This window comes from Rhamphochromis sp. 'chilingali', assembly GCF_963969265.1.
Source record: "Rhamphochromis sp. 'chilingali' genome assembly, chromosome: 20".
Taxonomy (NCBI): Eukaryota; Metazoa; Chordata; class Actinopteri; order Cichliformes; family Cichlidae; genus Rhamphochromis; species Rhamphochromis sp. 'chilingali'.
The window spans coordinates 25,613,466-25,627,132 of NC_137947.1; positions in this window are offsets into that span (position 1 = coordinate 25,613,466).

Below are 13,667 nucleotides of genomic sequence, written 5' to 3' on the forward strand. Positions count from 1 at the left end.
TAACGTCTATATTGGCCTTAAGTATTAACGTGAGTACGTATTACCCCTGTGACAGACTGGCAACCTGTCCAGGATGGCTTGGCTCCTGTACTGGATAAGTGGAAGAAAATGGATGGGTGTGTCCTCAGCTGTAAGTGGTTGTATTACGGCTAAATTTTAGACTTATGGAAGTCAGTTAAGCAGAACTTTTTTCTAACTGACAACACACCTGAATACCTGTCAAAATAAATGGTCCCATCTGGCATTCAGGTTAAAAGATCAACACCAGTAATTATTATCTGTGTTGATGCTAGAGAGCATAACAAAAAAGAATGGATAGACTCCTTTGAGCTTACAGGAAGGCAACAGTATCTCAAATAACCAATAATTACAAATAAGGTATGTAGAAGAGCATCTCTGAATGCACAGGAAGCTTACCAGTAATTATTAGCCAACAGAGTCTAATCCCAAACAGCTTTCCTATATTGCAGTAAATGGAGCCTTGTGATAAAATCTCCACACTTCACTATATGCTACATTAAAGCTTTTGCCTGTTTTTGATTGTACTTCATGCACAAAGTCAGAAACAGAAAGTGTTTTCAAAGCAGGCTGGCATCTTCAAGTTGGCAAACTAGATTCCGATCAGCCAAGCGAAAAAGACACAAACATACCATTTTGGAATTTCTGAATTTTCATGTAGTCCTCCTTAAATCTGGAGGTTAATCATGTGAATATTTCAACAGACATCCATTAATTTGGTTGTTATAATGCTTTATGTATAACTTGCCTTATGTAACATCTCCCGATGTTTGTACCATTCTTAACTGCATTTTTATTTTAAGTATTCTGAAAGCACTGGAGGAGAAATGCACTTAAATAGGAAGAACGGGAGTAGGAACTCATTAGCAATGCATCTGGTCGGTACATTACTGGCCAGGAAGAGTGTGTTCATTGTTCACTGTATTAGTCAAGTGCTCATTGTGTGTCGTCTTAGGACAGCATTCCTAATGCACAGAGCAAAAATCGAAAAAGAACAACTAAACACCACGAAATGCACTGCAAGAAATTTCCTTCCTTATGAAGCTTTATGACAGCTTACTACTGTGTCTCTAAAGTTGATATAGTGCATGTGTGCGCGTGTGTGTGCTCACATGCATGGTTTACAGTAGTCACCGTAGCACACAGCCAGAGGGCTCAGTGTTTGATCCCGGGCTGTAAAATGGATTATCTGGTGGCAGGAGAGTGAAAGTATAGCGCTGCGTTGGCTTTGAAAAAGGAGACACGAGTGTGTTGTGTGTATGCGCATGTATGTCATGCATGTACACGCATGTGATCTCTGCAGAGGACAACCCAATGGGACTGGGCGGCCACTAAGGAAACATGCTGTAAGAAGCTCTGTATGGCTTCAGCTAATGCTCACTTTGTCACCCAAACAGGGCGGGAAAGATAATCAATAGCCTTTGATAGCTACTATTAGGGTTTTAACAAGCTTTTCCTCACGCTGGGCTGCTCTACTGAGGAGAAGCGAGGAGAGCCAAACAAGCCTTCATCATCCTGTCCCTTGCAACCTTTCTGTCACTGCACTGCACATGCTCTATTTCATCTTCTGGCAGGAAGTTTGCCAAACATTTTCCAGGCGACCCCAAACAATGAATGTGTTCTTTGGTATAAAAAGTTGCGTAACTGGAATTATAATCACATCACGATATGAGTCTCTGATCAATGCAGTTTTATACGTCTTCAAATAATTCAAACGAATGCGTCTTACTCTTCAAACTCTGACTTTTAGGAACAGTGTAAATCCTTTACTGTGCAGTAGCTTTGTACAGACAGAGAAATGCTCACATTATTCCACCATTACAAATTTCAGCCTCCCAATATTAACTAGTACGCGAGCATCTAAGCTAAACTAAATCTAATTTGCAGCATCTGCGTTTGTCACATCATTAGAATAATTGTTCCCTCCTCAGCTGTTTCCCTGCTGTTGTCTATCAATTTCTGCCCCTCAAAACCAAATGATCTGTTCATTTCCGAGACTCGTGTGGGTCTTTTTTTCCCCCTCCTTTCTTTTTTTGTTAAATCTCAAGCCACTTCTCTCAAAATTAGCCCCTCACTATGAACACATAATGCTAATGACTATAATTAACCCAAAATGGAACTTAAATAATTATGGACTGTGAGGATTGCTCATTCAAGAGAACGGTAAATTAATCCTCCACTTGAGAGCGTGATCAAGGTGTATTGTGTTTTATTCCTGCTAGCACTTAATCTTCATTTACTAACAAGCTGTATCAAATGCAGCTGAGCGCCAATGTAGCCACAGTCACCTTGACACAGCGCAAACAGGTCGTAACCAAACCAATTAGATGCTGTGGGGACAGTGAACGGGTAAAGCTTTTTTTTCCTGTTTAAAAGAATACCATCAAGTACCGTGTGAATAAGGTTAAAGAAGTTTTAATGACCTGTGTGTGCCTGTGTGTGTCTGTATGTAAAGGGGGGGTGGGGGGTGTTCAGAAACCATGATCATGCAGTTCCTAGTAACAGTTTCCTTAAATTGTGATGCCGTTAGTTCTTTAATGCCCTCTCTGCTTGTTTATTCTGCACTGTATCAATGTGAAAAATACAGAAGAAGTCTGATTTGTTGTACCTGTTGTACCTGCCACTTGGGTCACCAAATTGTTATATGGTAATAATAACCAAGAGGAAACAGTCTTAAATGAAAGCAGACAAAAGGAGTTCGTATAAGGAGGCAGCTGGTAGTGGCAGATAACACTCGTAGTTATGTGGCACTTTTCTTTTATTGAAGCACTCAAACTGCTAACTATAAATCACATTCATTCACCGAGTGTCATGATCCTGGGCCATGTTGGCCCAGTATTCTTAGTTTTCATGTATTTTTGTATTTTGTTCCTTATTTAGGCCATGCTTCCTGGGTTGCCCTGTTACGTTGTTCCTTATGTGTTTTTCCCCTTGTGACTCTTACCCCCTGTGTGTGCCCCTCTGTGTATTTGTGAGCCCTCGTCTCTCCTTGTGTTTTATTCCATGTTTTCCCCAGCCCGTTATGTCTGTGTTCTCCCCGTGGTCTCTCCCCTCCTGTCTGAACCTCTGTGTACTTCCTGTTTTACTTTGACAGTCTCCCGTCAGTGTTGCATTTACTCCTGCCGTGTCTTGTTATGATTATCAGTGTCACCTGTGTTCCCCGTGTGTTCCCACTTCCCTCGTTAACCCTCTGTGTATTTATGTCTGCGTCTCCCTCAGTTCAGTGTCGCGTTCTCCCTCATGATTGTGTGCCCCTCCATGTGTTTCCTCGTAAGTCAGTTCTTAGTACTTCCCAGTTTAGTTTCATGTTATTTTGTATCGCTGTTATCTTTTGTCAGCAATAAAGCTGTATTTTGAGTTCAGTCCTCTTTTCCCGTGAGTTTGCATTTGGGTCCTCTCCTGCCTGCACACAGCCTGATCATGACACCGAGACACGGATTCTGTATTTGACAAACAAAATTTGTCAAACCATCAACCTTGTGATCGGTCAACAACCTGCTCTAACTTTGGACCGCACCATGAACAATGTGCCGACAGCATGTGTGTTAATGGGAGATTCTATTTTGTTTGGTTACTTTTGCATTTACTCACTGTTTGTTTCGGCGGTGAGACCCAAACTAATTAGTTGGGTTTTGAAAAAGACCATGGTTGGCTTAAAATAAACATACAAAAAACAAAAACACAACTTTAGTTCCTCTTTAACACTTTTTTTTTTTTGTGCTTTAACATCATTGAAGAAAATGGGGGGGAAAGCATAGGAAGATATGATATACAGTTTGTAGACATCAATCTCATGTGGCATGAAATATGCCCACTGCATTAAACTGTGCCTACACATACACAATGTCACTTGCGCAACATACCAGAAAACTGGCTCTCGGCCTGTTTTATCAAGAGCAAAATCATGCTTGAAGACAAATGACAATTGAGCCACGGATGTGCTAATGAATTCAGGGGAAAGAAGAAAATTCATCCAATTCAGGGTTGTGACACGGAGCTGGGACCTATGAGAAGTGACAGAGGGTGAGGAGGACAGAAGGGTTGGTGCACCCTTAACAGGTAACCAATGCAGAGCTTGACTAAAAACAATTCATTTTAAATTAATTCATGTCTTTCTTACGTTAAGGTATAAATGGTGCTGCAGCAAGAGAAGAAAAATCAGCTTTACTTTAAAAAAACAAAACCCAAATCATCACAGAAGAAAAAAAAAGCCTGCATTTTGAATTTCTATTCAATAGACAACAATTAACGCTCAAATTTACAGATTAAGTCATTCAGAATCAGAATCAGAATCAGAATACTTTATTGATCCCTGGGGGAAATTATTTTTTGTTACAGTGCTCCATTTTAAACCAACATTAAGACAAGACAGACAATACGCTAACTAAGAATAGTACAATATATACATATATATACATACATACATACATAAGTCACTTATAAATAAATATTTGGAAAAGAAACATGTGTAGTTGTAGCAGCAAACAGTGTGTTAAGTGGATGCGTTGTACAGGGAGATGGCCACAGGCAGGAATGATTTCCTGTGTCGTTCAGTGGTGCTTTTCGGTAATCTCAGTCTCTCACTGAACGTGCTCCTGTGACTGACCAACATGTCATGGAGTGGGTGGGAGGTGTTATCCAACATTGTCTTTATCTTGGACAGCATCCGCCTCTCCGACACCACCTTGAGGGAGTCCAGCTCCATCCCCACAACATTGCTGGCCTTACGGATCAGTTTATTAAGTCTGTTGGCATCTGCGACCCTCAGCCTGCTCCCCCAGCATGCAACAGCATAGAGGATCGCACTGGCCACAACAGACTCATAGAAAATCCTCAGCATTTTCTGGCAGATGTTGAAGGACCTCAGTCGCCTCAAAAAATAGAGACGACTCTGGCCCTTCCTGTAAAGTGCTGTGGTGTTTTTAGCCCAGTCCAGTTTATTGTCAATGTGTACTCCAAGGTATTTATAGTCCTCCACAATGTCAACACTGACCCCCTGGATTGAAACAGGGGTCAAGTGTTTCCTGGTCTTCCTGAAGTCCACGATCAGTTCCTTGGTCTTTGCCACGTTGAGCTGCAGATGATTCTGCTCACACCACGTGACAAAGGAGTCGACCACAGCCCGGTACTCTGTCTCATCATCCCTGCTGATGCATCCAACCACCGCAGAGTCATCAGAAAACTTCTGAAGATGGCAGGTCTCTGTGCAGTGGCTGAAGTCTGTGGTGTAGAGGGTGAAGAGGAAGGGGGAGAGGACAGTCCCCTGTGGTGCCCCTGTGTTGCTAATCACCTTGTCAGACACACACTGTTCATTTCCACATTGACCAAAAAATTTTAACTTTGTTTTATCGTTCTTTTATTGAGTCTGTTTTATCCTTTTGTTTGGTGGCATGGTTTGGTCAGACCTCTGTCACAGAGAAAAACTCTCTAAATCAGATAGTGAGATGGTCCAGTCGTCTGATAGGTGAGCCACAGTCTTGTTTAGCCTCCCTGTACTCTAAGCAGGTACAGAGGATGGCTTTATCAATCCTTAATAATGGTTCCCATCCTCTAAGGGGTGAATTTCAGCTTCTTCCCTCAGGACGGAGGTTTCTATTTCCGAGATGCAGGACAAAGCGTTATAAAAATAGCTTTGTCCCCGTTGCTGTCACTGAATTAAATAAGAACTGTTTTTGATTCGAAATATTAAAGTATGTGTCACAGTGAGTTTTATATATTTACTAGGTATGTGTGTTTTTAAAGGGATGTCAAATGCTGTCATTTTTCTGTAAAGCAAATTTACCTTGCCTTTAGGTATAAATAAAGTTACCTTACCTTACCTTACCTTACCTTACCTTACCTTACCTTACCTTACCTTACCTTACCTTACTGTGGGAGACGTACATATTGTGGTCTTCCTGTCAGGTAATCAACAATCCAGGACACCAGAGAAGCATCCACCTGCATCGCTGCTAACTTATCACCCAGGAGGGTCGGCCTGATGGTGTTGAAAGCACTGGAAAAGTCAAAAAACATGACCCTCACAGTGCTCGCCGGCTGGTCCAGATGGGTATAGACACGATTGAGCAGGTAGATGATGGCGTCCTCTGTTCCGAGACGAGGCTGATAAGCGAACTGAAGGGGATCCAGATGTGGTCTTACTATGGGTCGCAGCTGGTCCAGGATGAGCCTTTCCAGGGTCTTCATGATGTGGGAGGTCAGTGCCACGGGCCTATAATCCTGGGGGCCACTGGGACGAGGCGTCTTTGGTACAGGGACGAGGCATGATGTCTTCCACATCACCGGGACCCTCTGCAGACTCAGACTCAGCATAAACAGTTTATGAAAGACTCCACACAGCTGGGGGGCACAGGTCTTGAGGACAAGGGGACTCACTCCGTCTGGTCCAGCAGACTTGCCTGAGTGAAGTCTCCTCATTTGCATCTCAACCTGGTATTGAGTGAAGGTGATGGGTGCGGGAGGGGTGTCAGGAATCTCACAGGAGGCAACATGTGAAGAGAGAGGCTGGCACAGTGGTGTGGTTCTGGATTCCAGGCTGACTGCAGGTGAGGTTGTGGGGGTGGGAGCAGACACTGTGGTGTCGAATCTATTGAAAAACAGATTCAACTCGTCGGCTCTATTCTCACCTCCCTCAGTTCCCCTGCTGTTGGTTGGCCTGAATCCAGTGATGGTCTTCATGCCCCTCCACACCTCTCTCATGCTGTTCTGCTGGAGTTTCCACTCCAGCTTCCTCCTGTAATTGTCCTTAGCCTCTCTGATCTTGTCCTTTAGTAACACCTGGATCTTCCTCACCTCCTCTTTGTTGCCCCCTCTGAAAGCCCTCTTCTTGTTGTTGAGGAGGGCTTTGATGTCCTTAGTCACCCACGGCTTGTTATTTGGGTAACAATGAACAGTCTGAGCTGGAACAATGGAGTCGGTGCAGAAAGTTATGTAGTCTGTGATACACTCAGTAAGCCCATTGATGTCCTCGGCGTGAGGCTCACAGAGTGTTTCCCAGTCGGTCACCTCGAAACAGCCCTGTAGTTCCGCTATTGCCTCCTCTGACCACCTCCTAACAGTCCTGGTGGTCACAGGTTCCCTCCTCACAATTGGCACATAGCGGGGGGTGAGGTGAATCAGGTTATGATCTGACCTACCAAGTGGGGGGAGGGAGGAGGAGCTGTATGCATCCTTGACGTTAGCATACAGTAAGTCTAAAGTTTTCTCTCCCCTGGTGGGACAGTCCACATATTGTTTGAATGTTGGTAGTGTATTGTCCAGTGATACATGGTTGAAGTCACCCGAGATCACAATAAAGGCACTCGGGTGCTGAGTCTGTAGCGGAGCTATGGCAGAGTGGATAGTATTCCAATTCCAATCTGAATTTACACTGTTATCATTTGTCTTAACAAGAAACAGGATATTAGTCATCTGTTGATTTATTTTCATGTCAGACATTTTTATAAATAAATACACCGCGTTTTATGTCCTTAGTGTTGCCTAACGCTTCTTTGTATTAAGCAGGTATACTGTGCTAGTATGTTAAGTGGGACCGATTTTGTCTTCAAGTGAGATAGAAATAAAATTTTTATATGATTTTTAATAATAATTATAAGAAAATGCTTGTTTTATTTTGACCCATGAATGAGAAATACTTCAATAAATTGTATTTTCATTCTGTTTTGTCAGACAAAACCTTTGGCTGCTCCTGGTTTGATTGCTACACTGACTGCAGGTCTGTGTGACGTATGTATTTGCATAACGATTTGGATTTTGCATTTCACACTCATCTTCTGTGCTCTGTAATAGTTATTATAGTTTATTTGAGCGACACACAGTTGGACATAGGACTGTGAAGATATTATTATTATTTTATTTTACATTATTTTTTCACAGTCGTGTCAAAATCATATTATCTACAGAAAACTGAATCTCTCTCTCTCTCTTTCTCTCGCATACATACCTTTACATATATATATATATATATATATATATATATATATATATATATATATATATATATATATATCAGCAATGTTATCTATGAAATTTACATATAGATTTGATTGTCATGCTTTTTGTTTGACTTTTTGTTGGAAGTCAGCGAGTCTGAAAGCCAACTGTACAAAAAGCAGACAAAAAAAAGTTATGCAGTTATTTACACTGCTGAATCACATGTGCATTATTGACAACACTGATATTTCATTTTGGATCTTATTGCTATAATCAGTGTTCAGTTATCGTGGCACCCCTAGAAGGATGGTACGGAAAATCTCACTGACCTTTCTGCACCTTTTGGCACAAAAAAATGACCAGACGTTCTGGTAAGGCGACAGTGTCTTATGTGCACGATGTTTAGTTCTGGACACCATACTGGACAGTGTTGCAGAAGTGGATGACTGGGTGAGGAACCTGCTGAAAGGCTGGAAGGAAAACAGAGGCTGAGTCAATGAAATCTCATCCGTCTATCTACGCTCCTGGTTTCCTCTTTATCTCATCCTGCAAAGGAGGGAGGAGAGGGTGGATTTGTTTTTTATGGGGTTTACAGTAATGCTCAGAGGGTGAAATTATTCCTGGAGCCCCGAGTTTAATTATTTCCTCTCGTATCAATACAGTCTACGGACGTAATTTCCGTGTTGATCTGATTAAAGAAATATTACATTCTGCCAGGGTACGGGCAAATTGACTTTGGTGGCAAGGTCTTGACAAGAACCAGACACGCAGCTTTATGCATCAGTAACGGCGTAACCATATTATCCATGCACTGCTTCCTTCAGTGAAAAGCAAGATGCAGGCTGTTTCCAATGAAGACAAAAGAAAAGAGGAAGGAAATTCGGGGTGGAAGAGATGATGTAGACGTGCAAGTGTACACCTTCAATAAGAAAATATGTCTCAACATCAGAACAATAATAATAAAATAATACAGAGCTTGTAAAACAAAGTACAAATTCCTATTTTTTTAACTTAATATATTACACATCAGCTTGAAAGAGAACCATTTCTGACCAAAATTAAAAGCCTGATTTGTTGTGGTATTTATTTAATCAATTTTCTCTGCATTTATCTGTTTTTAATGCATCTTGCATTATGTCTTCCACAAGAAAACCTTTAAGCCTGCACATTTAGAGTGCTCTGTAAATAATATCATAATTGTATTATTTGTCATGATTTTTATCATTTCAGTCAGTTTAACCGGTTCTGGATAGTAACATTTGAAATACTGTTTACTTTCAACAATCAAGAATCTTTGACCTACAGAGATTATTATACTGACTCTGCTCTAATTATGAGTTTTGTTTCTGCTCTCTGTAGAAAAAAAAAAGACTATCGTTTGTACAATCTGAGATATCATAAATCACCAAATAAGGCAACAGTAACCTTACTTGGAACCTTGTTTTACTTATTACCTTATTAACTTTGCACCTCAGTCATTTTCTCCCTTTCCATCACAACTTCAATGAGGGTCATGAACATGTTGTTTTCAATCAAAGTCAGACATGTGTGTGTGTGTGTGTGTGTGTGTGTGTGTGTGTGTGTGTGTGTGTGTGTGTGTGTGTGTGTGTGTGTGTGTGTGTGTGTGTGTGTGTGTGTGTGTGTGTGTGTTGGGGGGAGGGGCTTCTCATATAAGGATGTCAGACAGATACTGCTGATTTAAGGTAAGACGCACACTTTCCTTTGGTGTCTGTGCCGTCACCCAGTGAACCATTGCTCCAAATGAAATCCCAAAAGAGCAGAAGAGCTACTGGAGACAGCTTTTCATGAGATGTTTTTGGAGCTTTGCTTGGTTTTGTTGCTTTGTTAGGTCTAGCCCCTAAAAACACACACTCAAAATTATGTTTACTCAGCGCATTAAAATGCCCCTATTTACAAGTCGGGCATGACAGACCCATCTCACTATTGCTGTAAATCTGGTGGGTCATGCTGAAGACACAAAAGGACACATTGTGCACAATTTCGAGGCAATAACAGGGTTAGCTGATGTGTGTGGAAGAAAAATTTGTACACAGAAAACCGAGTCAAACACAGTGCAGGAATGTGAGTCAGCAACGATGTAAAAGGAGAAGGAGAGTGAGAGGGCTGGAGGGAGGGAATGGGACTCAGGGCAAAAGAGTGCAGCCATGTGCTGGGTGTACACCTGTACCCAGAACAGGTGTTTTCCGCCCCACTTGCAGACCCCCTGATTAGGAGCCGCTACGCTTGCCTTACCCTGTCAAAGGCTAGCTTATCCCCCATCAGTGCAGCTCAGGCCCTGGATAAAATACCAGTTAATTAGCCAGCAGAAAGATATAGACTGGATGCTTACAGAAACACCCCCATCTCAACCTTCCGCCCTTTGTGGATACCGTGGAACCAAAAGCAATGTGAAGACTAAAGAACGAGTCAAAAAGAGTAAAATTTTATAACTAACTGTTGTTTTCTAAAATTATCTGAATTTTCAGAACACACACTGGTTTTTATTACTTTGATTTTCTGCACTACTGATTAGGAGCATCATGCTTGAATAACTACTGATATAAACAGTTAAAACACTTAATAATGATGTATAATAATGGGTATTCTTTGATTAGCCATTACAAAAAGAAAACAATGACCGTCGTAAGGTTTTTTTTGAGTGAACAGATTAATAGAGCACATTGTGCTTTATACCATATAAAATGTCCTTTTCCTGGCTAATCTTCACATACATAGGGAAGCAATCAAAGAGAAAAGGAGAACGAGAGAAACTATAATCATGAACAGCTGGAAAAGCGGGGGGCCAAGAGAGGTTGCATTATCCAGCACTAAACACTTTCACCTGCGCAGCTACTCCACTAAACATTAAACACTTTCACTTGGACAGAGCCATGTTTTTGAGTTTTAATCATATTTCCATCAGGGAGCTGAATTACTGTGCTGAAATGACTTTGTACTAGGCTTATATGGCCACATAGATGTTAGGCAGGAGCACTATTGAGAAGCAATTATGATAGAGTAACAAACTAAACTTGCCCTGCTTAACAAAAGCAGCAATCCTGGTGCATCTTTGAAAAATGTTGCAAGTTTCAAAGCAGGGTAGGATGTACCACGTATACTTTAAAAAAAAAAAAATCAGGCTTCACTGCTTGCAGCTGCAGAGCAGTAGAATGATATTTGCATGCACTTGGCCCATTTTCTAACATAGTGTCCTTCAAGCAACAACTATCTGTAGTAATAACCTTTCAGTTACACTGGTGAAAATACTGCCTGCAATGTGGCAATAAAGCAAAAATACAAAGGACTGCTTCTAACAGATTATTTGTTTTTGGTGTATTTATTGGTGATTTTTGCTTTTTCATTTGGAAAGTAAAAGTGGAAAGTTTGGCCTACTAATTAAGGGTCAAAACAAACAGGAAAGTATATTTCATTCTCTATGACCTATTGCACGGCATATAAAGCCACAAGAGAAACAATGTGAAGGGTAAATACAGGCCTAAAAACATCAGTGTCATTACGGGGATTCAACTGCTATGGACTATGAGTATCACATCATTATATCTCTAAAAGATACAACACTAACTCATGCTTCATTACACCCTAATAGATATTTTACACTGTCTCCAGCAACACTGAATACCAGATGAAAGTTGTTAAATTTCTAACCATTACTCAAGATGTGCCAACTTCTCTCTAAATTGGCTTCTGCACAGAGACCAGTCACACATCCTCATATGTGGCATTTATCTATTCATCCATTTTCTGCTTCTTATTTGAGTTGGGGTCATGGTGACAGTATGCTAAGGTTGGTATCTACCTTTCCAGCATCTACGCTCCCCTTTGCAGGGTTTCCCTCTTCCCTTTTCTCATGCAAAGAAAAGGGCCTAATCCATATTCAGTTGCTTGGTTGGAGGTATGGTGCTGTGTAAGGAGTTCAAGTTGCTTTGGCTTTTTGTTCATCTGTGAAATGTCGGTACACATCCCAAGACTGCACCTTTGCCTTCCATCCAGTCCTGACCACTGTGCCAATCCTGACAGGTGGTCAGCCCGCAGGACAACAATCTCACATTACTTTATTTGGAACAAGCCAGGTAGTGCTCCTATAAGCTCACCTTACAAGTCCGTCTTTTCCACACACACAGTTTTCACCAAGGCCTTTAAACAGCTTACCAAGGGTAAGCTGTTTAAAGCCACCAGGCTCAAACGGCTATCAATTCTCATGATGATCTTCTAACCTTTCTACTTATAAAAAAATCTATAATTAAAAAAAAACATCTGAACAAATCTAATGGAAAAAGGAAAAAATAATGAGGTGGTCACAATATTTTTGTCAATGAAAACAATTAAAATACAACACATTTTATTACCGAGTGGACAAAATAAGGGGGAAAATCACACAAAATCACAATTTGAAAGAAAGAGTGTGGAGTGGATACTATGTACAGTAGAGATAATATTCAGGAGAGGGAAAGTGGTGAGTGTCAGAGTATACTGGGGAATTTGGGTTTTGGCATGTATTCCTCTCTGTGGAGCTACCAGTGCTCACAGATCAGAGCTCCACTTCTTCCAGGCACGCCGTGCAATACACAGAGGCGAAAGAAATTCATGTGCACAAACCTATACACACATTCCATGTATGCATAATGGATACACACTAGCTCTCTCACACACACACGTATGCATATACACGCTTACACAATTACTGTACATGCTTGTGTTCCCTCCAGCCATAAGCACTGCTCTGCAACCTAATTAAGAGAACAATTAAGTTCAAGGCGATGGGGATTGAAAATGAGGTTCGTTCTGTGTGGATATGTGTGCACCTGCGCGCGTGTGTGTGTGTGTGTATGTGTGTGTCTGTGTTGAAACCAAATAGGGTAGTAATAGAATACAGCCTGTTGCCAAAACATGAGGCAGTCGTCTCATTACCTTAGATATGAGGTGTACTGAAACTGTTTGAAAACAAAACTTAAATCAGTTTGCAATTTAAATAAAAACTATTTTATATCCTTAACACTATTCTTCTTCTTTTTTAAACCCACCTGTGTAAAGAGCTCCAAAATGCACAGACAGTAAAATCTTTTTTACTGTATCTATACTGACACCATAAAGTAAATAAAGGAAATATTCTTGAGGTTTTGTTGTGTTTTTTACATTCAGTTTCTCAAATTGAAAGTTTGCAGTTTGTAGATTTAGCTACCTTTCCTGAGCCTAGTTCAGGGCCCTGTCAGAATTATTCTGACTTCTTGTAAATCCATTCAGAAAAGATGGCCATTTTTTCACATGACCTCTTTAAAAATTGATGTTCTAAACATACATTAAGTTCATCCGACAGAAATGATATTCCATCTGAGATTATAGTTCTGTGCTGGCAGCACAAACAGGATTTTGCGGCCAGGATGCCAAGAAGCCAGGAAATATTAAACAAAGAAGGAGAGAGCAGACGCTGAAAAATACCTGCTGGCCCAATACCGAGGCTCCATATGCCCAGCTCTACCCCAACTGCTGGCTGACCAGCCTGTATGCCCACTCTCTCTCAGGCCTAAACACACATACAAATTCACAGACAGACGCAGGCACACATGCAGCACATGCTTCACTGGGGACAAGCCAGCAAGAGTAATCCTGGCCTACTTTTCTGCCCGAAGCGTACTCCAGGACCAGCTACAAACAGTACTACTACAGAGGAAGGAGAGGAGGTACAGGAGGGGTGGATG